Source organism: Dromiciops gliroides, chromosome 2 (genome assembly GCF_019393635.1).
Source record: "Dromiciops gliroides isolate mDroGli1 chromosome 2, mDroGli1.pri, whole genome shotgun sequence".
NCBI classification, from domain to species: domain Eukaryota; kingdom Metazoa; phylum Chordata; class Mammalia; order Microbiotheria; family Microbiotheriidae; genus Dromiciops; species Dromiciops gliroides.
This window is the reverse complement of record NC_057862.1, coordinates 406303512-406318124: the sequence shown is the minus strand read 5'-3', so window position 1 is coordinate 406318124 and position 14613 is coordinate 406303512. Positions and strand designations below refer to the sequence as shown.

At 39.0% G+C, this 14613-nt stretch overlaps 1 protein-coding gene across 1 annotated transcript in view; it reads right to left on the bottom strand.

Moving 5' to 3' along the window:
* Positions 1 to 14613, bottom strand: part of LOC122738984 — a 76681-nt gene that overhangs the window by 35081 nt on the left and 26987 nt on the right. The gene's annotated exons all lie outside the window — the stretch shown is intronic.

Below are 14613 nucleotides of genomic sequence, written 5' to 3'. Positions count from 1 at the left end.
TCTGCATGCATTGGTCACATATTTTCATTGTTTGCCTTTAAAACTCAAGTTTTGAGTCACGATTATGCCCCCAAATCATAGTTCAAGTCCTTTGAATGCCAATGGTGCAAAGTCATCGATGCAGCTTGGTGAGAAAATAAAGGTGTTAGATAAACTTCTTGCAAGAATCTTTGCAGCAGCTCTTGGCCCAGAGACCCTTAAGCATCTCAAACGGCACAGGAAGCAAACTTCTATGGTGTATTATTTCAAGTTGGTGCGCCCCAAGCTGTGAAAGACAGAGTGTCAGAGGTGATATGGAGGGCTTGCCAGCCTCAGACAGCAGAAACCAAGGTCCCAGCAACCTCTCTTGGTCTTCAGACAGCAGTTAATGTAGAGAGGTTTGCATCAATATAGGACTGTATATAGTACAACACCTTTGCACCACCATCTGATGCAGTAGAAGGTAAGATTCAAGTTAAAAAATGGTTTAGTTTTAAAAATTTTATTTGCTATTGTTAAGGGCTAAAATTCTAGCTAAACTGTCTAAAATATCTAATGAGTGGTCGCCAATAAATTATAAGCTTTAGCAAGAGTTAAACTTTTAAGCATTTATTAAGGAGAATAAGAATTTGGTAAAGAGAGAGAAAAAGGCCTAGATTCCTATCTATTAAAGGGAGAGCACATTTCTAGCTCCGCTCTCCACCAGAGTCCAAAGGAAAGAGCGCGAGAGCGAGCACCAGTCTCTTCCTTCCTCCTCCCACTAGCCCGCATCACTTCCTGACTCCTGGTCTTGCCCTCAAAGACCTTCGCTTCATGGGCAGAACTCTTCTACAGTAAGTCTCCAGCAGGTGGCGTCATTCCAATCGTTACAGTCCCCCCTGTTGTTCCTCAAGAAAGAAAATGTTTCCTTGACGGAACAGTAAAAACAATATAATAACTATTGCTAACTAATAATATGTGAACAACAATATAGAAAAGGAAGAGAGGAAAGTTTTGTCCAGAGGGGCGATTTTTTTTTGTCCTCATGAACCGACGCTTTGACATTAGTCTTGCAAAGGGAGGGCCTCTGCAGAGAATACATGTTAGAGATGGTGTATATTATAACAGAAAGAGAAAAAAAACAACAAAAACAACAAATCAAAACTGTTCATTTAAAGTCTCTGAAAGTCTTTTCTCAGATGTCCTCTAGGTGTAGCCATGGAATGGAAGTCTTTTCAGGGGTTGATGTGTGGATGCTGGTAATCAGCCAGAAAAATTTCCTACAAAATTGAGCTTAACACAACTTTAAAATAGCTTTGTCAATAATCAAATCAAACAATGAAAGTTCTCAAAAACATGTCTAAGGGAATTCAGAATCTTAGTTGTTACACATGAAACATATAATAAAACAAAAATTAAAACATTCTTTAAAATTATAATATTACTATAGTCCCCCCTTATGGAGGGTAATTGAGAAGACAATTGCTGCAATATTAATTAATAAAAATAATTTTTATCTTTGTTTTATCACTTTTTGCATCATCTGCCTAATTATCCTCATGCCATTATGAGAAATTAAAAAATCTAATATAATTGGTAACAGGTGTCAAGGCCAAATTCAACACTGTATTTATCATGACACCTGAGATAATTATGGGGGTTACCATAAAAGAACAGAGAAATGATGGGATATGAGCATTCCCACACTTGAGCAATATATACTGCCCGTGCAGTATGCCAGGTCTAAAATAGGTGGATGGAATATATGTCCATGCCACCGAACATATTGGAGGAAACTGAGTCAGACTTAATCAGATGCATGGGATTGAGATGTCCATGGCATCAGGCATATAGGAGGGAGCATAGAAGCCAGGTGTAGGAGTGAGATGGGTGGGATGAATACTTCCAGCCATCTGTACAATATTGTGGGGAAAAATAAAATAAAATATTAAACCAAGAGAATCCAACCTCAACATTTGTCAAAAGCCGTTCCCTCGGCCGTACCTTGACTTCATGCATGTCTCCCCTCATGTGACAGTTCAGTGTCTGCTCTTGCATGTATTCCTCTTGTGACTGGATGGCATCTTGGCCAACTGGCATCTGATAACTCAGAATAAAGGCAATTAATGTCTTAAATGATAAGTTCCCATAATCCAAGTCTCATATGGATTTAAAAATTGAGGATAATAAATGATTGCAAAAAATGTGATTACATCTTGACTCAGAACAATATATAATTATGCAACAATTTCAAATAATACCCCTTTTTTTTAACTTAGTATACAATTACTTTTTTGAAAAATCTGAACATATTTAAATACAAGTTAAAGCACAACACAATCTCAAAGAAAACTTTTACAAATGTTCCCCTCTTTTTTTTTTTTTTGGAATATGCTTATCAAAAATAATACTTCTAGAATCAATTTACACTTGCCATGGCAAACAATTTGCCAGGGAAATGCTTTAAAGAGTTTGATCAAATAATCAGTTGAGAAAAAATAACAAAAACAAACAACTCAGAATATGGGAGCACAATACTCCTAGAATTAACATTGTATAATAAAATCAAAACCATCTTGCAATGTTTCAAAATTAGATAGACAAATGAATAGAAGAAAATATACATGGAACAATAAAATACAGTGAAATTCAAACTAAGGAAATCTAAATGAATATGAACTTAATATCAATAAGAGTATTATAAAATATAAACTTGATCACATGACTATAAAAAGCTTTTACAAATATTCTCCTTGTTTTAGAAACTAAGTATAAGACACAATCTCAAAAGCATGAAAATCTCTATGAAAATAAACCCATACCATTAATTTCAAAATGTATATATAATAGCACAGAAATCCTATGTAACCTCTGAACTGATACTATTACTCTGAGTGAATTCAGAACACTTTTGATTCTGATATCTAAAATCCCCAATACTCATATCAATATCTTGCTGTTTACTTCTACATTTCTGTAAAATATATACCCTTCCATGGCAAAAGAAGCAGAGTCTTGAACTATGTTGATGATTGTCATTCTTATTCGGCTTAAGTTTTTCTTCTTTAACCCCTCTATATTGTCTGTCAGCCTTTTCACCATACAAATGCTTTATAAGATTACTAATTAAAGACAAAAGCAGGTTAGCAAAATTATGAACAAAACGAGCATATCTGGAATTTAAAGGGTTTTCTAAGGTTGTCTCAGAAGCACATCCAGGCTGGGGAAGGGCTGAGCCTGAAGCTGCAAATGTAGTTACAGAAAGTTGAGCATGAGCATCAGATCTCTGGACTTCCCAGGCAGGGGAAGCAATGGGCTTGGCCATAGGAGGAGTAGAGGGTGGGGTCTGGAGAGGAGGGGAGGGACCAGAGCAATTTGAATCAGACTTGATTTTGAACTCAGGCCTGGATTCCTCTTCCCCCACTTTGCCTCCAGGTGCTAGGGGATTAAAAGCTTCTAGAGGGTGGGTCATTGCCTCCAGGCATGCAAAATTAAAGCAACAATTAGTGTTAGAACTGGGAAAAGCTGCGGGAATCTCTTCAGGTTTCTCTGAAAAAGCATGGTTGGGAGAGGGAGAGATATTTCCTTGTGTGAGTAAGTTGCTGGCTCTTTTAACAAAAATAAAAAGAAAAATAGAAAATCCACAAAAACAAAGCATTAACATGATCTTATCTCCCATTTGTCTGGTTAAACAGACTAAAATCAAAAATAGGATAATTAGGGAGTTTAAAAGGTCCATTTGAAAAAATTTAAAGGGAAAACACAGCCAGTACACCAGTACTTAGCAATTTAAAGGGTAGGGGAAATTTCTTACCCAACCAGAAGATCAGAAGAAGACTGAGGTTTAGCTTTCCTCTTCGTGGTCAGCCATCTGTTAAGGGCTAAAATTCTAGCTAAACTGTCTAAAATATCTAATGAGTGGTCGCCAATAAATTATAAGCTTTAGCAAGAGTTAAACTTTTAAGCATTTATTAAGGAGAATAAGAATTTGGTAAAGAGAGAGAAAAAGGCCTAGATTCCTATCTATTAAAGGGAGAGCACATTTCTAGCTCCGCTCTCCACCAGAGTCCAAAGGAAAGAGCGCGAGAGCGAGCACCAGTCTCTTCCTTCCTCCTCCCACTAGCCCGCATCACTTCCTGACTCCTGGTCTTGCCCTCAAAGACCTTCGCTTCATGGGCAGAACTCTTCTACAGTAAGTCTCCAGCAGGTGGCGTCATTCCAATCGTTACACTATAAAGTATTTATGGTACTGTAGATTTCATATGTTATGAAAAGTGAATATTGTCTGAAATCAATGGGTGTGTTTTTTTAATTGAGATGTTAGCAAAAAAAGTCATAATTCTAGGGAATTACTAGCAAGAAAAAAATGTTTTGTGTATTACCAATTTTATTTTATATACTGCATTTTATGGGTTATTTCATGTTCACTGTGTTAGGAAAAGTGCATGTTGGGGCAGCTAGGTGGCGCAGTGGATAAAGCACTGGCCCTGGATTCAGGAGGACCTGAGTTCAAATCCAGATTCAGAAATTTGACACTTACTAGCTGTGTGACCCTGGGCAAGTCACTTAACCCCCATTGCTCCGGAAAAAAAAAAAAAAGGAAAAGTGCATGTTATCAGAATTATTGTTTTGTTATGAAGAATTATATGCAGAAAAGTGAATTTTTGGCAATCTTTAGTACAAGATTACAATTTTTTGTGGTCAGCAGAACCCAACCCCCTATTTCCCATAGGTTTAATGTACCAATATTTGCTTTTTTTACATTGTCAAGAGTTGAGGATTGAGTTTATGTATGTGTATATATGTACACACTGTCGACCTGGAAATTAAGAAAACAATTAACATAACAAAATTAAGATTTTGAATCAGGGCAGAGGAGTTGCAACTTGTGATACCACACAGCAGGTGCTAGGATACCCAAAGATGGGAACTAGGGACAGGGTTTATTTGGGATACCAGAACTGAGAGAGCAACAAGATTGCCTTTGGGAAGAGTAAGTTTCTTACAGTCCCACCAGATAGGTTCATTTGTATAACAAGCTAAAGATCAGGAAGAAACTTTGGAAATCTCAGGAAGAGAAGAGTTTTGGGGGTTTTACAAAATAATCAGAAGCAAAAGTGTTGGGTCAGCCCCAAGAAATTTATTGGCTAGGGAATGAAACTAGATGGAGTTCAGTTAGTTCTCAGTCAGTTGTGTTTGTCAGTACATATATTTATACATACACACACACACACACACACACACACACACATACACACACACATATATAGTAAGAATTGGAGAATTGGAGTGTCACCATCCTGCTGAGAAAGACATTGCAGGGAAGCTCTGCCCTGAGAGCAAAGCATGAGGTGACCTTTCTGGGGTTTTGAAAGTTGGATTGGCATTGGGAAGTTGCCCAGCATCCCGAAGTTACATCTATAGAACTGCCTGTAGTCATGTCAATCAGTGCTACCAGCCAATTAGCTTGGAGCTGTGTGTGAGGCCAGCCCTGCTTCCTGTTTCACAAGGAGCTTCTGGGAGAAGCAGCTAAGGATTTGGGTCTTTTTGTCTAGGATTTTGGCATGGTGGGAGAACTTCACATGGACTACTAGGAAAACAAGGGTTTCTCTCTGGTTATACCAAATAGATCTAAGCTAGGATTTTCCATGCTAGAAGGGATCTGTTCTCAACCTCTCTCTCTTCACTAACTTCTTTTTTTTTTTTTTTGGTCAGGCAATTGGGGTTAAGTGACTTGCCCAGGATCACACAGCTAGTGTTAAATGTCTGAGGCCAGATTCGAACTCAGGTATTCCTGAATCCAGGGCCGGTGCTCTATCCACTGCGCCATCTAGCTGCCCCTCTTCACTAACTTCTAATTCACTTTAATAAATACTTAAAAGCCTAAACTCTTGCTGAATTGATCAGTAAATCTTAGCTAGTTTTTCCCCAACATTGGGGTCAGGTCAGGCAACCACACATTAGATTTTAAACAACACAGCTAGAGTTTTAGGCTTTACAATATATATACACGCACACATATACATATATATATATATATACATATATATATATGCACACACATATATATACATCTCCACACATACACATTCATATAATCTGTGCATACATATTTTACATGAATTCCAACCCCCTTGTTTTACAAATAAGAAACTGGAATCCAGAGAAGGGAAGTTCATGAGGGACTGCCCCTCTGGACAAAACTTTTCTCTCTCCCTTTTCTATATTGTTATTTACATATTGTTTGTTAGCATAGGGTGTGTTTCATCAAGGAACACCCTGTTCCTAGAAGAAACAAAGGGGCGAATGTGTCAAGATAATGTGATAGATGAGATTTAACAGATACTCAGGGGCCCACCTGGAGATTAATTTAAGATGAATGGATTACTGGCTGACTTCTAGTTAAGCACATCTGGCTGGTACTTAAGGGAATTTAAGAAAGCATGGTTCTCAGAAGCTGAAAAAACTTTGAACTTTGAATTTGAATGACACTAGCCAATCAGCTTGAAGAACCTCCCATTTCTGGGAAGAGAACATGAAGCAGGAAGGAGATGCTGGCCAGGCTGTTCCCTTTCTTTGGCTGTGAGACATTGGCGTGGTGGCAGGGAGAGAGAAAAGTTTTGTCCAGAGGGGCAATCCCTCATGAACATGATGCTTTGACATTGGTCTTGCAAAGGGAGGGCCTCTGCAGAGAGTACATGTTACAGATGGTGTATGTAATAAGAGAAGGAGAAAAAAACAACAAAACAAAACTGTTCATATAAAGTCTCTGCGCTCTTGTCTTCTTGGAGTGGTAAGATGTCACCAGGAGAAAACTGGACTCTGGTCTGGTCTCTGGTCTGGAAAGCAGGGCTCTGGTCTGGACTCTGGTCTGGAAAGCTGGATTCACTTCTTTAGCTGTTGAACTGCTGGATTTTTACTAAACCTTAGCATAGCATTGTCAATGATCAAATTAATACATTCCATTACATTCCCCTCCCTCCTTTATATAACACAGGGTTGAGGTAGTTATACAATCTATAACATTTCTTACCACCATGTGTCTGGATCAAAGCCAAATTTAGTAATGTGTTCATGACACCTGAAAATGTTATGGAAAGGTTATCATACCACGTCTCATGGTTTCAAGACATCCAGGGGCAGCTAGGTGGTACAGTGGATAGAGCACTGGCCCTGGAGTCAAAGTTCAAAGTTTTTTCAGCTTCTGAGAACCATGCTTTCTTAAGTATCCTTAAGTACCAGCCAGATGTGCTTAACTAGAAGTCAGCCAGTAATCCATTCATCTTAAATTAATCTCTAGGTGGGTCCCTGAGTATCTGCTAAATCTCATCTATCACATTCCATTATCTTGACACAAAACTCTAAAGATACAAAAAGAAACAAAAGACAGTCCCTGAACTCAAAGAGCTCACAATCTAAATGGGAAATACAACATGCAAATAATCACAAACAAGTTATATAGAAGATAAATAGAAAATAATTAACAGAAGGCAGGCACTATAATTAAGAGAGAATAGGAAAGGCTTCCTGTGAAAGATGAGATTTCAATTGGGATTTAAAACCATAGGGATTAAACAGAAGCAGAAGAAATTAAGAAAAGGTGGCAAGAATATATAAAAGAAAGATTTTAACATAACCAATAACCATGATGGTGTGGTTACTGATCTCGGGCCAGACATCTTAGAAAATGAAGTCAAATGGGCATTAGGAAGCATTGCTAACAATAAGGCAAGTGGAGGTGATGGAATTCCAGCCTTTTAAAATCCTAAAATATGGTGCTGTTAAAGTGCTGTCCACAATATGCCAGTGTGAGAAATTATTATTTATAATCAATATCTTAGAGATTCAGTACTCCTACATTCTTTCAAAGTCCTGACCTCCCTATTCCAGTCCTTCTTGATAAGATTAAATGGACTCTCCTCAATCTTGGTCAGGTCCATCAAATCTTACAAGGAATTTGGTCTGGGGGGAGAAGCTCATTGTGTTCTGCTCAGGCTTGGGGGGAGACAGATCTTTTGCCTAGATAGGAAGGCCTCTCCTCCAGGCAGGGGTCACTCAGCTATAGTGGATTTGCCAGGCTGGATAAATCAAAAGACAGAAATAAGGTTTCTGGGAGAAATATCAACAATCTCATATATGTACATGATACCACTGATGGCAGAAAATAAAGAGGAATTAAGAAGCTTCTTTTTTTTTTTTTTTTTTTTGCGGGGCAATGGGGTTTAAGTGACTTGCCCAGGGTCACACAGCTAGTAAGTGTCAAGTGTCTGAGGCCGGATTTGAACTCAGGTACTCTTGAATCCAGGGCCGGTGCTTTATCCACTGTGCTATCTAGCCGCCCCACGAAGCTTCTTAATGAGTATGAAAGAGAAGAATATGAAAGCTGTCTTGAAGCTTAAGAGTAAAAAAAACCACTAAGATCTTGGCAACTGGTCCCATCACTTCCTGGCAAATAAAGAGAGAAGAAATGGAAACAGTATCAGATTTTAAAGTCTTGGGCTCAAAGATCATTATAGATGGTAACTGGGGCAATGAAATTAAAAGATGCTTAGTCATTGGTAGGAAAACTATGGCAAATTTAGACAGCATACTAAAAGGCAGAGACATCACCTTGCTGACAAAGGTCTTTGGCAAAAGTCAAAGAGATGGTTTTTCCAGTAGCAATGTATAGCTGTGAGAGTTGGACTGTAAGGAAAGCTGAACACCACAGAATCAACACTTCTGAATTGTGGTGTTGGAAAAGACTTTTGAGAGTCCCTTGTATAGCAAAGAAATTAATCCAGACTATTCTTTGGAAGGACAAATACTGAAGCTAAAGCTTAAATACGCTGGCTACATAACGAGAAGATAGGACTCATCGGAAAAGACCTTGCTGTTGAGAAAGATTGAAGACAAAAGGAGAAGGGAACAGCAGAGGATGAGATAGATAGATAGTGTCATAGAATCAGCAAACATGAGCTTGGACAGACTTAAGGAGATAGTGGAAAATAGAAGCTCCTGCTGTAATATCATCCATGATGTCATGAAGAGGCAGACACAACTGAACAACTGAACAACTGAACAAGAACAAAGGGAAGCCAGGGAAGTCAGCATGTGGAGTTGAGGAGGGATATCCTTACAGGCATGGGGGACAGCCAGAGGTAAGTGTCTTGTTTGTGGAGCAGCCAGGACACCAGCATTACTGGATCACAAGGGGAGTAAGATATTAAGAAGACTGGAAAGGTAGGACAAGGCTAGGTTACAAAGAGCTTTGAATGCCAAATAGAGGATTTTAAAATTTTATTCTGGAGGCAATAAGGAACCACTGGTGCTGGTGAGTTTGGGGGTGGGGTGAGGGAGGGTTGTTTGTTTTGTTTTGAATAGGGGAGTGACATGATCAAACCTTCTCTTAAGGAAAATCACTTTGTTGACTGAATGGAGGATGGATCAGAGTGGGGAGACACTTGAGGCAGGCAGACTCACCAACAGGGTATTGCAATAGTCTAAGCATGAAGGGATAAAAGCCTGCACTAGAGCAATACCAGTGTCAGAGAAGAGAAGTGAGACAACTTATCAAGACAACATTAAGTACTTACTGTGTGCCCAGAAATGTGCTAAGTACTAGGGATACAAAGAAAGGAAGAAACAGCCCCTATTTTCGAGGAGCTCACAATGAAATGGGGGAGAAAATGTATACAACTGTGTACAAACAGTATCCTCTATAGAAGGACAAATAGAAGATAATCAACAGAGGGAAGGTACTAGCTTCTTGTAGAAGATGGGATTTTAACGGACACTTCAAGGAAGTCAAGAGGCAGAGGTGAAGTGAGAAGAGGACAGATATAGAGAACAATTGGGGGAGAAGCAAGATGGCCAGTGCCACTGGATTGTAGAGCACCCCACTGGGGGAAGTCAAGTATCAGAAAACTGGAAAGTTAGAAAAGGGCCAGGTTATAGAGGGATTTAAAAGCCAAATGGGGGGCAGCTAGATGGCGCAGTGGTTAAAGCATTGGCCCTGGATTCAGGAGTACCTGAGTTCAAATCTGGCCTCAGACACTTAACACTTACTAGCTGTGTGACCCTGGGCAAGTCACTTAACCCCCATTGCCTCACTAAAAAAAAAAAAAAAAGCCAAATGGGATTTTATGTTTGATCCTAGAAGTAAGAGAGAACCACTAGAATTTATAGAGTGGGAGTGATGAGAATAGGAGTGATGACGTTGTTAGTCATGCACTTTAGGAAGATCACTTTGTCAGCTGCCAGGCAGAGGACCAACTAGAAGGCTTAAAACAAGGAAGAACAGTCATCAGGCTACTGCAGCAGTCTAGGCTTGAGGTGATGAGGGTCTGCAACAGAGTGGTGGTTGCATCAGAGAAGAGAAGGGGACAAATATGAAAGATATTACAAATGTAGATTCAACAGGACTTGTGAACAGATTGCATATGGGAGGAGGATGAGTGAGAGTGAGGAGTTGAGGATGACACGAAGGTTGTGAGACTGGGTGACTTGGGAGGATGGTGGTACCCTTGAGAGTAATAGGGAAGTTTTGAAGAAATCATGATATATGAATGGAATGGGATATTATTGTTCTTTGAGGCAGGACAAATATGACAAATATGTAAGTGTGAAAAGATTTAAATGAACTGATACAAAGTAATCAAAGCCAAGAAAAATATCGACTGTTATGGGATTGGGACATATCAAGGAATTTGGGACTATTAAAGTTTAAACTGGACTACTAGCTAAAGAACAAACACACCTTGAGAAGTAAGAGAGATAAGCCCATTAGGCATGGCTGCTGCCTGATCAGTGCCAGAGGACAGAGATAACTCCAGAAGTTCGGACCACCACCTCTCATTCAAGCATTCCCCCACCCCCAAAAGGAACTTTCCATTGTCAGGTAGTGATCACCCCATCTACCATGTATAAAAGCTTTTGCCTTTTTCCTGTTCAAGAAGATAGGTATATCAGAGAATCATGTTTCTGAATCATCTCCCCTTGAGATAAGTCCCTGACTTCTCTCAGGGTCTCCTCTCTCTAGCACCCAAATAAAAGATTATTTTATTCTAATTGGATTTGTGTTCAAGAGGGTGTAATTCTTTAAAGAGGGATACCTAAGGACCCCCACCATTACCAATTTCCCCCATGACATATACCATGTACTACAATAATGTAAATAGATCAACAAGTACAAAATGACAAAGAGCCAGCTTGGTCAAAAAACAGATGTGAGAAGACATCTCTCCACAACTCCTTTCCAGAGGTTGAGTAGGGTGAATCAACAAGTATGGAACACTGCTTATAGTTGTCAATTTTTTTTCTGATTTTTTTTCTTTTAAAAAATTTTTGTTATGAGAAAGTTCACTGGGAGAAGGAAAAAGATGTCTTATGGGACTTGGAATGACAGGCCCATATTAAGGGAAGAAGGATAAAAGATCTGTTGTTGTTATTCATTTGTTTTAGTTGTGTCTGACTCTTCTTGATCATATTTGGGGTTTTCTTAGCAAAGATACTGAAGTAGTTTTCCATTTCCTTCTCCAGCTCATTTTACAGATGAGGAAACTGAAGTAAACATGATTAAGTGACTTGCCCACAGTCACACAGCTAGTAACTGTCTGAGGCCAGAGTTGAACTTAGGAAGATGAGTCTTCTAAACCCAGAAGGACTGCAGCAATGAAGAAAGTAGAGAGAATAAAAGATTCTTAGAACTTTAAAGTTGGAAAGGATATTAGTCAATAAAAAAGAAGAGCCACTTGTGATCAAATGAATGTATTTGTGGAAATGATGTGGTAGTAGGGATGAATTTAATTGATCAAATTGATCATGAGGTGTCCCAAAGAATTACAAGACTCAGTGACTCAGTTTCCTAAGTTTTATTAAAATATTGTGAGGCCGCAGCAAGAGATAGAAAGAGAAATTCCATTTAAAGTAACGGTAGATAATATAAAATACTTGGGAGTCTACTTGCCAAGACAAACCCAGGAACTCTATGAACACAACTACCAAACACTCTTCACACAAATCAAATCAGATCTAAATAATTGGAAAGATATCAATTGCTCATGGATAGGCAGAGTTAATATAGTAAAAATGATAATACTGCCTAAATTAATTTACTTATTCAGTGCCATACCAATCAGACTACCTAAAAATTATTTTATAGAGCTAAAAAAAATAATAACAAAATTCATCTGGAAAAACAAAAAATCAAGAATATCCAGGGAAATAATGAAAAAAAAAATTCACAGGAAGGTGGGTTAGCGGTACCAAACCTGGAGCTTTACTATAAAGTGGCAGTCATCAAAACTATCTGGTACTGGGGGGCAGCTAGGTGGCGCAGTGGATAGAGCACTGGCCCTGGATTCAGGAGTTCCTGAGTTCAAATCCGGCCTCAGACACTTGACACTTACTAGCTGTGTGACCCTGGGCAAGTCAATTGACCCCCATTGCCCCCCCCCCAAAAAAAACAAACAAACTATCTGGTACTGGCTAAAAAATAGAGTGGTAGATCAATGGAATAGGCTAGGCTCAGGAAATGCAGTAGTAAATGACACTAGTAATGTAGTGTTTGATAAACCCAAAGACTCCAGCTTCTAGGATAGGAACTCAGTATTTGACAAAAACTGCTGGGAAAACTGGAAGATAGTATGGCAGAAATTAGGCATAGACCAACATCTGACACCTTATACTAAAATAAGGTCAAAATGGATACACGATTTAGACATAAGAGGTGATACCATAGGTAAATTAGGAGAGAAAGGAATAGTCTACCTATCAGATCTTTGGAAAGGAAAACAGTTTATGACCAAACAAGAGATAGAGTATATTATAAAATGCAAAATGGATGATTTTGATTATATTAAATTAAAAAATTTTTGTACAAACAGAAGCAATGCATCCAAAATTAGAAGGGAGGCAGAAAGCTGGGAAACAATTTTTGAGGCCAGTACTTCTGATAAAGGCCTCATCTCTAAAATATATAGGGAACTAAATCAAATTTATAAGAATCCAAGTCATTCCCCAATTGAGAAATGGTCAAAGGATATGAACAGGCAGTTTTCTGATGAAGAAACCAAAGCTATCTCTTCCCATATGAAAAAATGCTCTAAATCTCTAATGATTAGAGAGATGCAAATTAAAACAACTCTGAGGTACCACCTGACACCTATCAGATTGGCTAAAATGACAAAAAAGGAAAATAATAAATGTTGGAGAAGCTGTGGGAAAATTGGAACACTAATCCATTGTTGGTGGAGCTGTGACTGATCCACCATTCTGGAGAGCAATTTGGAATTATGCCCAAAGGGCGATAAAGCTGTGCATACCCTTTGACCCAGCAATACCACTTTTAGGTCTTTTTCCCAAAGAAATCATGGAAAGGGGAAAGGGACCCACATGTACAAAAATATTTATAGCTGCTCTTTACGTGGTAGCAAGGAATTGGAAGTTGAGGGGGTGCCCATCAATTGAGGAATTGCTCTACAAGTTGTGGTATATGAATACAATGGAATACTATTGTGCTGTAAGAAATGATGAGCAGGAGGAGTTCAGAGAAACCTGGAGGGTCTTGCGTGGGCTGATGTTGAGTGAGATGAGCAGAACCAGAAGAACATTTTACACAGTATCATCAACATTGAGTGTTGATCTATTGTGATGGACTATATTCTTCTCACCAATGCAATGGTACAGAAGAGTTCCAGGGAACTCATGATAGAAGAGGATCTCCAAATCCAAAAAAAAAAAAAAAGAACTGTGGAGTATAGATGCTGAAAGAACCATATTATTTCTTTTGTTTTTGATGCTGTTGGTTTTTTTTCTATTTTGAGGTTTTCCACCAGAGTCCTGAGGAAAGAGAGAAAGAGAGCCAGCTTCGCCCCCTCTTGCTCCCACAAGCAAACATTACTTCCTGATGCCAAAGAAAAGCAGTATGGCCTTGCCCTCAGAGGCCCTCTCCTCATGGTGGAGCTTTCCTACAGTAAGTCTCCAGCAGGCGGCATCATTCCGATCGTTACAAATCTCATAAGGTGAACCTAAGGACACATTTAGCCTTTTCTTCACATGTTCCTAGACATGTTTAAACTTGTGAGACCCCAAGGGTCTCTGTGTTTTTGATATCTCTTTACTTAAGATGTGGTTTCTAAGTGTCTTGTCATCTAGGAATATTAATGGCTATTAATGGTTAATGGTCCCTAGTTACTGTCTCTGTTGATGGTGTTGGTTGATAGGGACTTGAACCCTCTTGGTTACAGTACTGTTGATAAGAACACAAACCTCAGTTTATCTGTTAACCCTTTTAGGTACTATTGTTAACTCAAGTCTTAGGTTATCTATTAGCCCATTTTAGAGCTTGGGTCTTAGTTAGAGCCCAGATCTTAGGTTGTCTATTAACAATTTTTAGCCTCCTCCATCAGAATAAAGTATAATCTAAGGGGAGAGTCAAGATGGCAGAGTGAAAAGAAACATTTTTGCCTGGCAGGCCCAGTCCACCTCGCCTACAACAATCTAGAAAATGTACCTGTCTGAATTCTGATGGGGAAAGTTAAGAAAAATAAACAGTGGGGGCAGCTAGGTGGAACAGTGGATGGAGCACCGGCCCTGAAGTCAGGAGGACCTGAGTTCAAATTCAGTCCCAGACACTTAACACTAGCTGTGTGACCCTGGGCAAGTCACTTAACC